The 16019-nt window shown below is 37.0% G+C and overlaps 1 non-coding gene across 1 annotated transcript; it reads left to right on the top strand.

Annotated features, from left to right (window-relative positions):
* Positions 1-7951: 7951 nt before the first annotated feature.
* Positions 7952-8083, top strand: LOC139037588 (small nucleolar RNA SNORA20). Its single transcript, XR_011490470.1, has one exon. It is a non-coding gene; the product is annotated as a small nucleolar RNA SNORA20 (small nucleolar RNA).
* The last annotated feature ends 7936 nt before the right edge of the window (positions 8084-16019 follow it).

Below are 16019 nucleotides of genomic sequence, written 5' to 3'. Positions count from 1 at the left end.
TTTTATGCTTTTTACTGTTGCTTTCCTCATATACAGATTTCTCTTCTCTTATATGTTTTGACCCTATTTCCATACTTAAATCTATTTTTATTAGAACTCTTGATTTCATTTCATTTTGGGGTAAAATGCTTTAGAAATATCTGGGTATTTCTTTTTTTTGAGTAACTCCATGTATGTGTGGGTTTATGGCATATGCCTTTTCACACTTTTGAAAAGGATGAGATGGTCTGATGGCATCACCAACTTGATGGACATGAATTTGAGCAAACTGTGGGAGTTGATGATGGACAGGGAGGTCTGGAGTGCTGTGGTTCATGGGATCACGAAGAGTCAGAGATAACTGAGCAACTGAACTTAACTGATGGCATATGCATTGCTGTCCAAAAAAGGTAAAACTTAACAAGAGTCTCCTTTCCCTGAATGCTTTCTTTTTTCTTCTTTTTATTATAAGAAAGAAGGTTTTCACTTGAAACTCTCCTTAGAAATACAAAAGGGATGATTGAGTATAAGCACTGTATTTGCCAAGAATTTTCACACCAGAGAGTTTCCCTGATACCTCAGTTGGTAAAGAATCCACCTGCAATGCAGGAGACTCAGGTTCAATCCCTGGGTTGGGAAGATCCCCTGGAGAAAGGAAAGGCTACCCACTCCAGTATTCTGACCTGGAGAATTCCATGGACTGTATAGTCCATGGGATCACAAAGAGTCTGACATGATTGAGCAACCTTCACTTTCACTTTAAAACCAGAATACACTACGTGTATACTTTTGGAAAAACTTAAAAGCTTGACATGTAAGGACATGTTAAAATGATGTTGTTCTAATATCAGTTACGCTGCTTCAGATAGGTTATCTGGCTGATGTAGTCAATTACTTAGTGACTAAAGAAGCTTAATGTCCTGCCCTTCTTCCAGCCAACACACTCTCACTTGTCTTGTAGCAGACATTAGGAGTCATTGTGGATTATCCCTTTCCCTCAGTACTAAGACTTCTAATTCTTCCCCTGAATGTTTCTTGATTCCTTTCCTTCCTCTCTATTTCTACTGCAATTTCCATTTTCTTAATCAAAATCTCACCTTGATTGCTACAGCAGATGTGATCTTCTTGCCTCTGTACACATTTCCCTCCAGTATAATCTTTTCATGCTTCTAGGGTGATCTTTTAAATAGGAAAACTCTGATTATATCTCTACCTTGATTAAAATCCTCCCAGAATCCCTTCCTACTTTCATGGTAAAAATCTAAACACCTAACTCTGCTGTATGAGACCTTCCACTGTAGATTAGTGTCCTGACACACTCCTGTTTTAAACTTCATATTGAAACTCCCTGTGGCTCTTGTAGCTCCTGTAATATGCTACAGTGAATCTCCAAGTTGTGGTTATATTATAAAAATCTACTTTTAAATTATCCTCCTGGTGTTATCTGATTAATTTACATATATCTTTCATGACCAAACAGAAACATTTGTCCTCAAGGATGCCTTGTCTCTGTTCACCCCTGACCTTGGTAAGTGCCTTTCTCTCTAGGACTGTTTGCATCACCACAGTCAACACACTAGAAGTGTCTTGCACACCAGCTGCCTCCCTCATTAGATTGTGTGGTCTCTGAGGAAAGGGAATTTGTATTCTGCTTTGTAACCTGTGTCTCCCATGGTACTTGGTACCTGGTAGGTACTCAATATCATTTTGTTGAATAAATGAATGAATGAGCCAGTCTTTTCTTCTGTGCATTCCCCACCCTGAAGTTCAGTGTTCCTTCAACATCACTTGTGCTCGGCTGCTCAGTCGTGTCCAGCTCTTTGTGACCCCATGGACTGTAGCCCACCATTGGATTTTCTTGGCAAGAATATTGGAGTGGGGTGCCATGCCCTCCTCCAAGGGGATCTCCCCAACCCAGGGATGGAACCTAGGTCTCCCACATTGTAGGCGGATTCTTTACCTTATGAGCCACCAGAGAAACCTTTAACCAGATTCAAAACAAAACTTCATGTGCTTCTTTGTGACACTTATAAAATGAAATTATCAGAAGATAATGAGCTGTGTCATAAGCAATATTTATTTTAGAGCAAATTATTTAGTGGATTCTCTTCCAAGAACTTTATAAACATTATCTCACCTAATAATTTACACAGACCCCTCTAAAAAAGGTACCATTAATAACACCAGTTTACAAATGGAAACCAGACTAGAGCTTTGGAAGGTTAAGTAGCTTATCTGATCTTCGTCTAGCTAGAAAGAAGCAGAATCCATATTTGATTTCAAGCTATCTAATTATAAAAGCTGTTCTCCTAAGAGCTATATTATACTTATTTTATCCTAAAATCTCCCAGTTTCATTTTTCTATTATTAAAATTATTGGTGTTAATACAATATAAATGGAAAAAATCACTAAAAAAATTGACAATAGACCTTTGGAATAATTCAGATAGCTTTCATTTTTTATATTTTATGATTAATTATTTACAGGGCATGGAGAGGGGACAGTGCTTAAAAGCAACTTATTTGTTTGACATTTGTTTCTTATTTTTTATTCATCTATTTTGTAGGCTAGACTTGCTTTGTCTTACTTTGTCCAGTCCTCTCTCAGACACTTCTTTAAATGTAAGCTTTCAAAACTCTGAAAGAGGAAAGAAGCTGTTGAAAGAATCAGAATGGGATTAGTTGAAGTTTTAACATTCTATTTTTGTCTTTGGGGGTATCAACAGCCCTGCCTTCCTCTCATGGTGGTTTGAAAGGTTACTTTTTAAGCTAGTTACATGGCCATGGAATATAATAAATGTTAGAAACACTTATGACAGTAAAATCTTTTCTGTTCCTTTTTGACAGTAGCAGCAGCGATTGTTACCAAGAAGCATTGAGAGGAAATGGGAAAGATGATAACAGTGATAAACACTCTTGGGGTGTGGGGGAGCTACGCAGTCAACTTAATTCACTTTTAGTGACTCCGGCAGGCCCCTCTGGCTAAAATGGCTGGAAGACAACATGCTCTCTGGGGTGGAGCAGAGATGGGGAGGAGGCAGGAGACTTTCTCCCATCATGAACACTTACGCGATCTCCAAGACTTCTTTCCAGCCTTTTGACAGCTGTTCTGATAATCCCCTGTACAAATCATTCATACATTTCAGGTAAACTTTTTGCATATTAGTTTTCTACCATATGCTTGGGGTAGAGTTGCCAGATAAATCAAATGAAAATAGAGGGCACCCAGTTCAATTTGAATTTCTGATAACAGATATACTTTATTTTTTAGTATTAAATATAGCCCCTACAGTATTTACACTAAAAAAGTATCATTTATATGAAACTTAAATTGAACTGATTGTCCTGTATTTTTTTTTTTTTTTTTTTGACGAGTTCAGTTTCTTATGTAGAATTACAATCAGTTTCTGTTAGGACACACAACATAAAAGAAAGGGGAATATATATACAAGGAATTTGAAATTTCTTTAAATTTTCACAATTCAGTTTTGAGGTCTGAATGCAATTGTGATAGATGGCATTTTACCTCTTAGTTTTATTTACTCATAAATTAAAAGGTATCAATAAACTTTGCATTTTCTATGAAAGTTCATCTTGATATGCTTTGTTACTGAATAATATAAAGTAAATCATAAGTTCTATTAGATATACAAAAAATTCAGTGCACTTAGAGAATGGCACCTACTGAGACTTCATTTTACATGAAGCACCGCTGAGTGGGTATTTCAGATGCACACCAGGAAGATGACATAAAGCATTAGTTGTACTTAGTCTGTTAAAAATTCACTTTTTATATCCTAAAAGGACTTGTTCATTTTGGGAATTTATGTAAACAGCCCAGTTATTCTTTGACAGTTGTGGAACTCAAGACTAGTTTAAATCCTTTGGAGATCTTAAGAACTAATGATATTATGATACGTACCTACTGTCCATCCAGTAATACACAGCTATACATAAAACAAAACCAAACTATAAAATAACAGTAGCAACATCCAAATATCTGTCACATTTTTAGAAATATCAAATCATTTCACATTGGTTCAAAATAATTAATTTTGGTCCCTCCACATTGCTGGTGTCCTAGGCATATGCTTTGCTATCATACAATCTACCATTGGTGTTCTTCACATTATAAAATAAACTAACTTTTTAATAGTTTAAAAATATAAATCAAAATGATTCTGAACAAGTTATAAATTATACTCATTCATAATTGAAGTAACTGTTCACTGTTAATTATCTGTGGTTACTTTTTCCTGTGCCTGCTTACCTAAGCTGGAAGTACATTTTCCAGAATTCCCTTCTCTGTGGGCATTGAGCACAAGACATTTTATACAAGATCTGGGAGGCAGATCTTAAGCTCTGAAGATTGATGTAGGTCCCCAATCAGTGTGGAAACTCATTTATCTTCTTTCTGTTCTCCTAGCTCACTTTGATAGAGTGGGGTGACAGGGTACCCGCAGTCCATCCTACTCCCACATCTCCTGCTTCCTTGAGTTACAGGCCAAGCAGAGCCAAGTACTTGTTAAACAAAGCCTTGCTCTCCTGCAGCCATCATGCCATCGGGGTTGTAGATGGTAAGAGATGCCATAAATTCTGCTTTGTCCTTGTATGTTCCTGATGGATTCTGATTTGTTCCTGCAGGTCTTAGCTTTTCCAGTTTATTTCCTAACTGCTAGTCTGGCTGACTTATAGCCAAAACAACAGACAGTAACCTGCATAGACTGATCTACCAGCTCACAATGGCTTGTGGTCTAACTCCTATAATATTGTATATCAGTATTCAGATCACTTTTTCTGTGTTTACTTTTCTGATAGAACTCTGTTACCTAGTTCTTATTCAGATTAATTGGCAATATTTATATAGGATTTGTTGTTACAATGTCTATCCTAAGTCCTCATCTCCTACCTCTTCCTGGTGCTGCACTTCCCCCCCCCCTTCTAGATTCCTAAGTTTCCTGATGACCCATGCTTCATTTTACAACAGGACCATCAGTAGCAAAGTGTGACTTTTGGGATCCGAACTGGATAAAAATAAATAGCAGTCTATTTTAACTTCTCTGTTTGTAGTTGGTTTATTAAAGAATTTGTTTAAATCCTGGTGTTAACTTTTGCCTGAGTGTCTTTTGAGATTCTAGAATCTCAAATTAGTACAGCCACTGTACTCAAATTTTATTTAAAAATCTCACAAGAGTATGACTTAAGAATAATATATATCCTTAAATAGGTTAAATTACATAATATTTACTCATCACCTAATATGTCTTCACTAAGCTATTGTTAAAATAAGGCTACAGGCCCAAAATAATGTCACTTATGCTAAAGCCCATGGTACAGATTCTAGCTTTAATATCTGATCTAATTGCGGTTTCTATCTTTCCCAGAAATATAATTTTAATTAACCAGACTGAAATTTTCTGGTCAACACCAGTGAGATAATCTATCATGTGAGCCCTCCTCATCCACCTAGAGGAAGAAGGGACAATCTTCATGATAAAATCCTGTGATTCCTTTCCCCCTAAAAAGAAATTGCCCTGGCTCAAAAGTTGCTTGTTTTCTTTTTATTAATACCGTCTTGCCCTCTTGCATATGAACCCTTCCATTTTGTACAACCCCTCAAGAACCCTTTTAGTTGCTAGATGGAATGCTGTCTAACTCCTTAGTCACTTAATAAAGCCAATTTTATCTTCAAATTTCCTTGGTTAAATTTGGGTTTTTAACACTACAAATAATATGTAAGCAATGCAGCAAGTAAAAATTATACATTTTTCAGGTAGTTTTGTTTCCAGGAAGAGCTTTTCTTAATTTTTTTTTTCCCTCTTACCCATTTTTGCTTCAGAGCTGGATGAAACCTGTCCCTCACCTTGTAACAGATGCTGCCTGGTCAGGATATTGTGTGACCTCATTCTTGCCCTTGGTTACCAGGCAACAGTGACATAGCCGAGCCCTTCAAACTGCTGAGTTCTTTCCTGACTTGACTTTGATCTATCAAAGTCTCATTTTAGTTTCCGTACCAGTCGGACTCTTCTCTGACTCTTTCTCCTTCAGCTAATAACAACATATTAGTCGTTGTTTGAATATTCCTTGTTTTTTTAATGTATATAGGAGTTTACTATATTAACTTTTATTTTTCAGGATTTTTTTTTTTTTTTTACATATACGCACTTCCATCCTAGCCAGGCCTTTCGTGGCCAGTACTCTTAGAAAATTATGTTTCAGCAACAGAAAGTGATAAAAAGGGAATTCTTTAGTTTTGAGTGTCAAAAGATGAGATAAGAAACTTGATGTTTCAATGGATGCCAGCAAGGACAAAATGCATCAAAAAATAAAATGTTTTAGTTTCCCAATGATGCCTTTGAAATGCATAAATCTCTTGAATTTGGACCCAACTGAAAGGAGAGAGGAGATGAAACATGAACATGGAGTCATTGGAACAGATTTGGTATTAGACTGGGAAAATCCATGCCTGTTAGACTAGCCACACTGCCAACAGTACACTATCATTGTGTATTGATTACTGGCAGGAAGAAGTACAAAGGGTATAGAAGAAGTAAAGGAATAGCACAGGAGGTCAAAAATTAACCTTCCCTATTAGGAAAATCTGCCTGTCATAGATCAAGCTTGAATATTATAAAATCCTATATTTTCAGAAAGTTAAAAAGTAAAAATAATAAGCAATAAATAAAATTTCTACTATTTGATGAGTGTCTACCATGTCCTGGGCATGCATTAGGTGCTTTATAAACATGTTCATTAGTGATTTCACAGCACTGCAGAAAATGCATCCTGTCTTACAAATGAGAGCACTGAGTTCATAGAGGTGATACAACTCGCCTAAGATCACAGAGATGACAATTGGCAAACATAAGATTCTGCCAGGGCTTGTCTGAATTCAAAACAAATTTTCTCTTTAATGTGCTACTGTTCAAAAACAAATTCTCCTAAAGTGCACATTTATTTAATCAAAAAGAACTATAATTATTATTCTTAATTTGTTTAGTAAGCATTTATTGAGCACCATCTTCATGTAAGATTTTGGACCACATAGGAGTTTGTAAAAATAGGAAACCTGATGTAATAATTGTCTCAAATTTTATTTACAGTTGTAGAAAAATAATAACTGTCCTCCAATTATAATTACAATGCATTGATGCTTCTTACTAAAATATAATCTGTAAATCCAATTATAGCTGCACTTTATTGGAAGGACTGATGCTGAAACTGAAACTCCAATACTTTGGCTACTTGATGCAAAGAACTAACTCATTGGAAAAGACCCTGATGCTGGAAAAAATTGAAGGCAGGAGGAGAAGGGGACAACAGAGGATGAGATGGTTGGATGGCATCACCGACTCGATGGATGTGAGTTTGAGCAAGTTCTGGGAGTTGGTGATGGACAGGGAAGCCTGGTGTGCTGCAGTCCATGGACTTGCAAAGAGTCATACATGACTGAGTAACTGAACTGAACTGATTCTCAGAAAGAAATTAAGCTGTATACAGAAAAACAGTGAAATATGTAATAGTATCCTGATGAAATTTAAAATCACAGAAAGAATGAGAGATTTAGGCAAAAGACTAATCACAATACTACACTCAGATAATTAAACTATAGATATTTTTACCACCAGTAGATAAAAATAAATGATAAAACTATCACACAATATATTTTGTGTAATCCCCTCATCATCTGAATTACTTCAGAAGAAGATAAATTTCTAGTGGGTTATTGGGGCTTAGTTTGCTTTAAAATGTAGATGTGGGCTCAAATTAACAATAAATTCTTCCATTTTTTCATGACAACAAGTCAAGACTCTAGAGATCATCTTGTACAGTATTCTTTTTAGATATTCTTGATGCATTTGTATTTTTTCAGTGCTAAAGTGATGTATTTAACCCAGTCTCTATCCAGATAATCCTCTCTGTCCCATTTTCTTAGTCAATTAAAAATAATTTATTTAATGTTTTACTGGAATTTGCTTTAAAATGTTTACAATTTGGTCCTTCAGTGATATGAGCAGTTATACGCATGGGATAAAACAATACTGGGCCCTTGTAAACGGAGGTGAAGTTGCCGTTTCATCTCTTCTCCAGGGTCTAGACATTGCTTCCCTGTCTAAATGTCCTGTGTAAGTAGAAGTGAATTTCTTCATGGACTTACTACTGTTGAATTGATAGAAGACTATCACTACTAAGGCTCGTACCTCTGCATCGGTCATCTTACGTGGAGCAAATGATTTCATGTGTGACGAGATGGAACGCTCCTTACACGATGCCCTTTGTGTGGTGAAGAGAGTTTTGGAGTCAAAGTCTGTGGTCCCAGGTGCGGGTGCTGTAGAGGCGGCACTTTCCATTTACCTTGAGAACTACGCAACCAGCATGGGCTCCCGAGAACAGCTTGCTATTGCAGTTTGCAAGATCTCTTCTTGTGATTCCTAATACTCTGGCAGTTAATGCTGCCCAGGACTCCACAGATCTGGTGGCAAAATTAAGAGCTTTTCATAATGAGGCTCAGGTTAACCCAGAACAAAAAAATCTAAAATGGATTGGTCTTGACTTGGTCAATGGTAAACCCCGTGACAACAAACAAGTAGGGGTGTTTGAACCAACCATAGTTAAAGTTAAGAGCTTGAAATTTGCAACTGAAGCTGCAATTACCTTTCTCCGAATTGATGATGTTATTAAATTACACCCAGAAAGCAAAGATGATAAGCATGGAGGTTATGAAGATGCTGTTCACTCTGGAGCCCTTGATGACTGATCTGTTTTATTTATAACACTGTTAAATGCAGCTTGCTTGTACCTCGAACATTACACATTAAAGTGCAACAGGCTGCCAAAAATAAAAAAAAATAAATAAAATGTTTACAATTTGATTTTTCCTTTAAATGCTTATTGGTGAAAATATTAACTAGCAGTACTTCTAATGGGACTTTCATAATTTGGATTTAAACTGAGTATTTAAATTAGTTGAATCCATTTAAAGTAGCCAAAGATTGATCAATGATGAACTCTTCCCCAAAGCTGATTACCTGAAGAAGCATGGAGGGATCTTTATTACTACATAGCAGTCCTGCATGGGCTTTTTTGTTTTGTTCTTTTAATACTCCTATTCTTTTGTAAGGGTATTCCCTAAACTTATTTCTGAGTGTGGTCTTATATTTGTATAGTACTGAAATCATAAAAATACCCTATTTAAACAGCAACAAAAATTTATTGTGATACACATTTGTTTAACTTATAAATTGTTAAAGAGAAATATTTCACATAAGAAAGCCTTATTAAGTTTTATCATGATGTAATTATTGCCAAACCTAGGTTTGCCTATTTGAGCTCAGAAGCTACTCATTCAAGAGGCAAGTGAGTGTAGAAAGGAAAAGTGTAAATCATGGAAGCTGGCAATCTGGGGAGAAGGTAGACTTGTGTCCAGGGACCAACTCTGATGATTCTGCTCTTAGAGGGAAAAATGGGAGGAAGAATCTCAGTGAATCATTGAGGCAGGAGGTTGGGTTCTGCATTGTCCTCCCTTGTGAGCAGAGCAAACTGGCTGACTGCTTCTTCAGGTATTGTTATCTTACTTGTGTGATCTGCCTGCAGGATTCCTTACGAGGCCTTTGGAGAAAGAGAGCTAATTATTCTTTAATTCTTCATTTAACTTGTTTTTATCCAGAAAAAGGATCCTCAGGTTAGACAAGGCTTGGTGTGCATTCAGGAGAGCATAACGCAGGAGTTCAGTTACATTGACTAGTGATCTCATTAGGTTCTTAGAAGGTCTGAGGGGGATAGAAATGGGCATTAAGGATGCATATATTATGAGCAGTAATACTAATCCCATTCTTTTGCACCAGTTCTTAGAACTGGTGCTAGCCATAGATTAAGTATTGCTCAAATTGGAGCAGTTCATGTCAGGACTACAGTCTGGTCATCATGCAGTCAGTTCCCACCCCACCCCCACAGCAGTTACAGCATCTGTAAAATGACTCAGGAATGTGCATCGGACACTGAGTCTGTGACTATATTGTCCTAACCATTAACTGTTTGGTTTTGTACTTGGGATGAGGGGGGCGAGGCTAAAGGGTTCTGCTTCATTCCATAATTTGTGAAAATAAAAATAAATTACAAACAAAAGAAGTAAAGTAGATAAGGATGCTAGATGTCCTAAAATGACAGAAATATCAAAATATTAGAGAGGAACTAAAAAGAGAAATAATCTAACTCATGAGGGGATATCCTAAAGATAAAATTGCATAATCTGTTTTTATGCAGTATTAACAAACATAAAAAAGATTATTTACATAATCTTTTGGAATTTTTTTTAATGAAAGCATTGAAAGTATTAAGAGAGTACAATGCTAAAAGTATATTTAAAATACCTCTACAGTTAGCAGAATTCTTTGTCTTTTCATCAGAGCTGAAATAATCCCTCACAGACCCACTTAAACTCAAGTCAAAATGTCAGCAGAAGTGCGAGGCAGGGGCGGGGTTGGGGTGTTCCAGTAATCAGAATCATATAAATGTTAAACAGGGGCATTAAGCTCACCCAGACTAAGGCACTGGCTGATTCCTCAGAGTGTTCAGCCTAGAGAAACACTGAATTATAAAAAGTGATTTTGGCGCCTTTTTGATTTTAGCCCAAATGACTAATTGTGAGAGGAGACACATTGTCTGCTGCATGGCCATTAACACTCAGGTGAACCAGAGCAAGAAAAAGAGACAAGCAGCTTGGTTCTGAATTCTTGCCTGGGAGTTGAAAATTACTCCACAGATGTGCTGGGCCACTTGAAATCAACCATTTATCTCTCTTCGTCTTGGCTTCTTAGTCGTTAAAATTATGAGAACAGTGACCTTATCATACCTCTGTTTGGAGGAGTTGCTAATAAATTGACAATAAAGTTCTCTAAAAACATTGAGTCCTTAAATCATAGCCAGAGATGATTTTTTAATCTCCTTACATAATAGTGTTTTTAGTCACAGTGTTTTGAAGCCATGGTGGAAAAAAAAAATGTTGGAAAAATGACTTTTCTAGGATGTTTTCCTCTATGAGAAAATGAAAAGCCCAAGTGGCTTAAGGAATGAGACTGTCTTATCTCACATAGCTAGCTATCTGGAGAAAGAGGGGCTGGAGGGTTGATTGATTCAGTGGCTCAGTGATTCATCGAAGATATGGCCCCATTTATCCTTTTTCTTTGTCAACTTCAGCATGTTCTTCTAGTCACAAAACAGTGGCTGTGGTTTTAGGTATCACCTGCAGATACGGCTAAAGAGAGCAGAAAGACAAGCATCATTTTTCTCTTCTTACAAATTAAGAAACATTCTCAGATGCCCAACACTCTGCATCACCTCAATTCCTTCACATCTCTCTGACCTCGGCTAAGGCACCAACAAAAAGAATGGGACATGATGACTGAGGTTGTCTATTTAGGACTTATTTGGGTCAAGTAGAGGTAGGGTATCATAGTACTTCATTATGCTGATGCTTCCCTTCCCTTTCCTGCACTAACATGCTATGGATTACTGTTAATGTTCCCACAGCTTCAGGGTCTTGACTCGTAATAAGACCTTCAATGCTGCAGAAATTCTTCCAGTTCTGTATCTGAAATATTAAGCTTTTTCAAAAATGTTGATGTCCCCGTTCCACAGGTACCCTAGGGTTTTCTTTGCCTTTTTGTGATCCAGCAGTCTCCGCTCTTATGTTAGATCTCATTTGCTTGAGTCTCCTTGTGGGTAATGGTGTGTCTCACCATTGCCGTAGCTCATAACCGAACTGATTTTGTATGGTTTCACCTTGGTCAAGAGCAGCGTCTTTCCTTAATTGTGCTGCCCCACCATTTCCCCTGACCCTGTTAGTCAAGAGATTTCAAGTGTCCAAGGCTGTTGGGTGGTGGTGGTGGTCCACAGATGGTAGCTTAGCATGTTTCATGTTTGATCTCAGCTTAAAAGTATTGAATTCTTTGTATTCCTTTACCAGGAATTCGAGAAGGAAAAAAAAAAGTTATTTTTTTTTTCTTCCTTTCTTTTAATCACTTCAGTGGCCCAAAGTCTTGGTATAAAACATTCTCTCAAGTCCTGGTTTCCTTTCCTTTTCTCCAGACTCAGGCTGTCTAACAGTTGTGCAAATAAAAATGCAAAGCAAAAAATCTTGCAGTGTAAGCATGCATCCAAAGCCTTTTGGTCCATGGTTTTTCAAATGTTTATTTCTGCTTTGGGCTGGAAAAGATGAAAATAGCCACTGAGACACCCATGAGATGAGAGAGCGAGAGGTAATAACAGATTAGTAACTCATGTTATAATTTTGTTACATGTGTGAAATAAATATCAGATTCTTACTTGTTTAGTTTCTCCTCAGAAAATCACCCCATTAATTATGCTTCCTCTTCTGAGTATGCAGTATGTTTATCACTGTTTCTTTTGTATTAGCATGTCTTAACAGAACTTAAGTCTTACTCTATCAGAAAACAACAATAATGCTGCCACAAGAAACTACCCATAGCCCATATGTTTAGCTAATTATATGTCTTCTTAACTTAAACTTGCAAATATTTTTGCAGGGTTAAAACACTAACTGCTTTTACTTTTGTAGTTTTTCTTCTTAAAACAGAACAAAAAAGTGAAATCTGATTTATACTGTCATTATTGCACTGAACATGCTCCAGTCAAGATAACAGATCACATTTAGTTGCCACATATATTGATAATAAGCTTTTTCTTAAATTAGGCAAACCTTATTAAAACTCTTCCTTTGCCTTTCACTGGATCATGACTCCTTGTCTTCCTCCAACATATCTCTATATCATGTGTGCGTCTCCCCTGCCCATTCCTTAAATGTATGTGGCTTAGACGGTAGAGAGTCTGCCTGCAGTGCGTGAGACCAGGGTTCAATCCTTGGGTTGGGAAGATAGCCAACCCTTCCTGGAGGAGGAAGTGGCAACCCACTCCAGTATTCTTTCCTGGAAAATCCCATGGATGGAGGAGCCTTGTGGGCTACTGAACATAGGGTCAGCAAGACTCAAACATGATTGAGTGACTAATAGTACTTAATATCTTCCTTAGAGTTTCATTCTGGGCCTTCTTTCTCTATTGCTGCTTCCTTTGTTGCATGTCTTAGCTTATTTGAGCTGCTGTAATAAAAATACAAACTGAGTGGCTTGTGAACTACAGACATTTATTTCTCAAAATTCTGGAGGCTGGAAAGTCCAAGATCAAGGTGCCAACAGATCAAGGTATCTGGTGAAAACCCTCATCCTAGGCTGTCTTTTCATTGTGTCCTCATGTGGCAGAAGGGGCAAGAGCTCTCTCTGAGGTCTCTTCTGTAAGGACACTAGTCATGTTTATGAAGGCTCTACCCTCAGGATTTGATTACCTCCCAAGGGCCCCAACTCCTCATATCATTACTCTCAGGATTAGGATTTCAGCATATAAATTTGGGAGGAACACAGATACTCAATATGAAGCAGTGCTTTCTTGAAATCCTAGGAGTTTATTTATCATGAAGCCATTTTTATAGTTAAATATTAACCCATTCCTTTAAGCAATAGATCCACACATTCTCCTGCCTGTGAACCTTTCTTTGTGAAAGAACTAGGAATAGGATCTAGCACAGTCTAAGCACAGGAAGGCCTAATACATAACCTTTTCCTGTTTCCCACTAGCTCTCAATATAGTTTCCAGATAATTTAGGGTGTAAGGTCTTAACAATAATACAATTCACTGGTGTTCCTACTCACCAGTGAAGAGAAGAAACAATGGCACCTGACCCAATCATTTACAAGAATCACAGTAGCAGCCATCCTGAACATTAGTGAAAAGTTAAGTACCCTTGCAGTATATAGCAAAAATCATATCAATATATTAAATTTGAAGTATTATGTGGATTTGATGTAATAAATAGTCTTGACAACTTTTTCTATGGAATGCTTTCCAGAAAAGAGGCAAGACTTGGCCTAACTTGATTATGTTTTGAATTTCAGCATGCATCATTCAGAGACAGAACTGTACTCTGAGCTGGGAAACAACCCTGCCTCGACTTCTACCAGATTTAAGTGGTCTCCCCAGAGATTGATTGCCATGAAATCCCATTTAATAAACAAAGGCTGAGAAGGTAAACTTCGGCTGCACCAGTCAGAAAACTCTTTAATTGGTTTGCATGGTAATCTCAGTGCCATAGTTTCCAAACCCAACTATGATAGAAAATAATTGGTAGGTTTTCAGGTTTCTGTGGCAAGTTTACTAAAAACAAAAATCTGTACTTAAAAAAAGACCCCTTTTTATATTTGTCCTTCAGCTGTTCTTTGGCAACCATTTTATTCAACATATTTTTACAGTATTGTGCCTGGGACATATATTTCCCTCTGAAACCTGCATATATGCAGCTGGATGACAAGGACCAATATATATCATTTGTCATAGCCCAGTGGTCTCTATCTTAGCATTTTATGAGCCATTTTTTTTCTGTGTTTTCTATGAGTGACTAGTGGTTTGCATTATTTATTCAGTTGCCTAAGACAGAAATTTAGAATTGTCTATGATACTTCACTTAATTGATACATTCAATCAGCTACCACATCTTAACTTGCACATCACGAACCTGTATTTGTGTATTTCCTCTTTCTCCTCTGCCTCTTCCCTTTGAGAGAGTTAGTTCCTAGGTAGGTTGATAAGAAGTCTGGGGTTCCCCGAGCAGGAGAGAGGGGTTGGGGTTCTCAAGGAGGAGAAAAGGACAAATGTTTTTTTCTTTAAGCCCAGAGCTGATGATTGCAAAATGAAACAATTCATCTTGCTCAAGGATATGTTTTTCCTTAAACTCTGTACTAATGATTATATAACAACAATGTATCCTGCTTGAGGACATGTTTCTCCTTCTTGAGAACCTTCTGACTAATCCTATCACCTTAAGATGTATATTATGGTAGTGGGTCTGATAAGATCTTTCTAGTGTTAATTCTAATTCTGTCATCTTAAAATGTAAATTGTGGGAGTGGTTCTAGTAAGATCTTTATAACCTTGAGATGTTATTTTAATTTATTGTAACAGTTAAAAAAGTATATAGCTCCCTTGCTAAGACTAGTGAGGGGGCACTCTCCATCCCATCTGATGTCTATGTCAGAAGCTTTCTCTAGCCCTTTTTATACTTCAGTAAAACTCTGCTACACAAAAGCTCTTGAGTGATCAAACCTGGTCCCTGGTCCCAAAGCTAAATCTTTTTCTTCAGAGATCATGAATCCGATATTGTTCACCGTAAGCTATCACCTTCACCATTCTCTCTTATTTTGGATTACATAAATGTCTTATTAAATCATCCACATTCTTGTGCATTTGAACCCTCTGCTTCATTCTCCCCACTGTGGAGTATTGTCAGTCTTTTGGTTAGTGGGTCCATGGAAACCCATTGTCTGAAAATCCAAAATTTTTCAAATGATCTTTCCGGTGAAAACCTTAGTGGTTTAATGAAGTTCAGTAATGAATGAAGTTCTTTTGTGAGTCTTTTTTAAAAATCTTATTGTCATATTTTTTTGTTAATGTGATTACTGCAGCAGATGTAAGATAGTGTAGATGTGATGTGTACTCCATTACACTTATTTGGAAAGACCATCCTAATCCAGGTTGGTCATTCACTATTCATATAAATTGACTGTATACTGTGTCTTTGCTGTATTATAGTTATTTTTTGAGGGGAAAATAATTATAAAGAAAAATAGAAAATTAAACCACTATAAATGGGACTGAAAATGGTAAATTTGTGATTAAGATGATTTTGAAGTGTATTTAAAATTGCAAGCATATTCATGTTTTTATGGACACAAGAAAGCAAATTTAAGGAAGCAAGGTCCTTAACTGCTAGAAATATGTCATTAAAATTACCTTTTGAGTTTTCTAGGATTCTATTTCATCCTCTACTGCCGTCCCTAGTTATGTCATGCCTGTGCCACGTGGGCTGAGGGGGCCTCAACTAACATTGTGGTCTTTTAATTAGATGGTGGAATTCACAGTAAGGATGATTTTTCATCAACACTACCAGAAGTGGGTGCTAAGTGGGTGCTAAGTGT

Source organism: Odocoileus virginianus, chromosome 11 (genome assembly GCF_023699985.2).
Source record: "Odocoileus virginianus isolate 20LAN1187 ecotype Illinois chromosome 11, Ovbor_1.2, whole genome shotgun sequence".
NCBI classification, from domain to species: Eukaryota; Metazoa; Chordata; class Mammalia; order Artiodactyla; family Cervidae; genus Odocoileus; species Odocoileus virginianus.
This window is presented reverse-complemented; position numbering and strand designations above follow the sequence as displayed.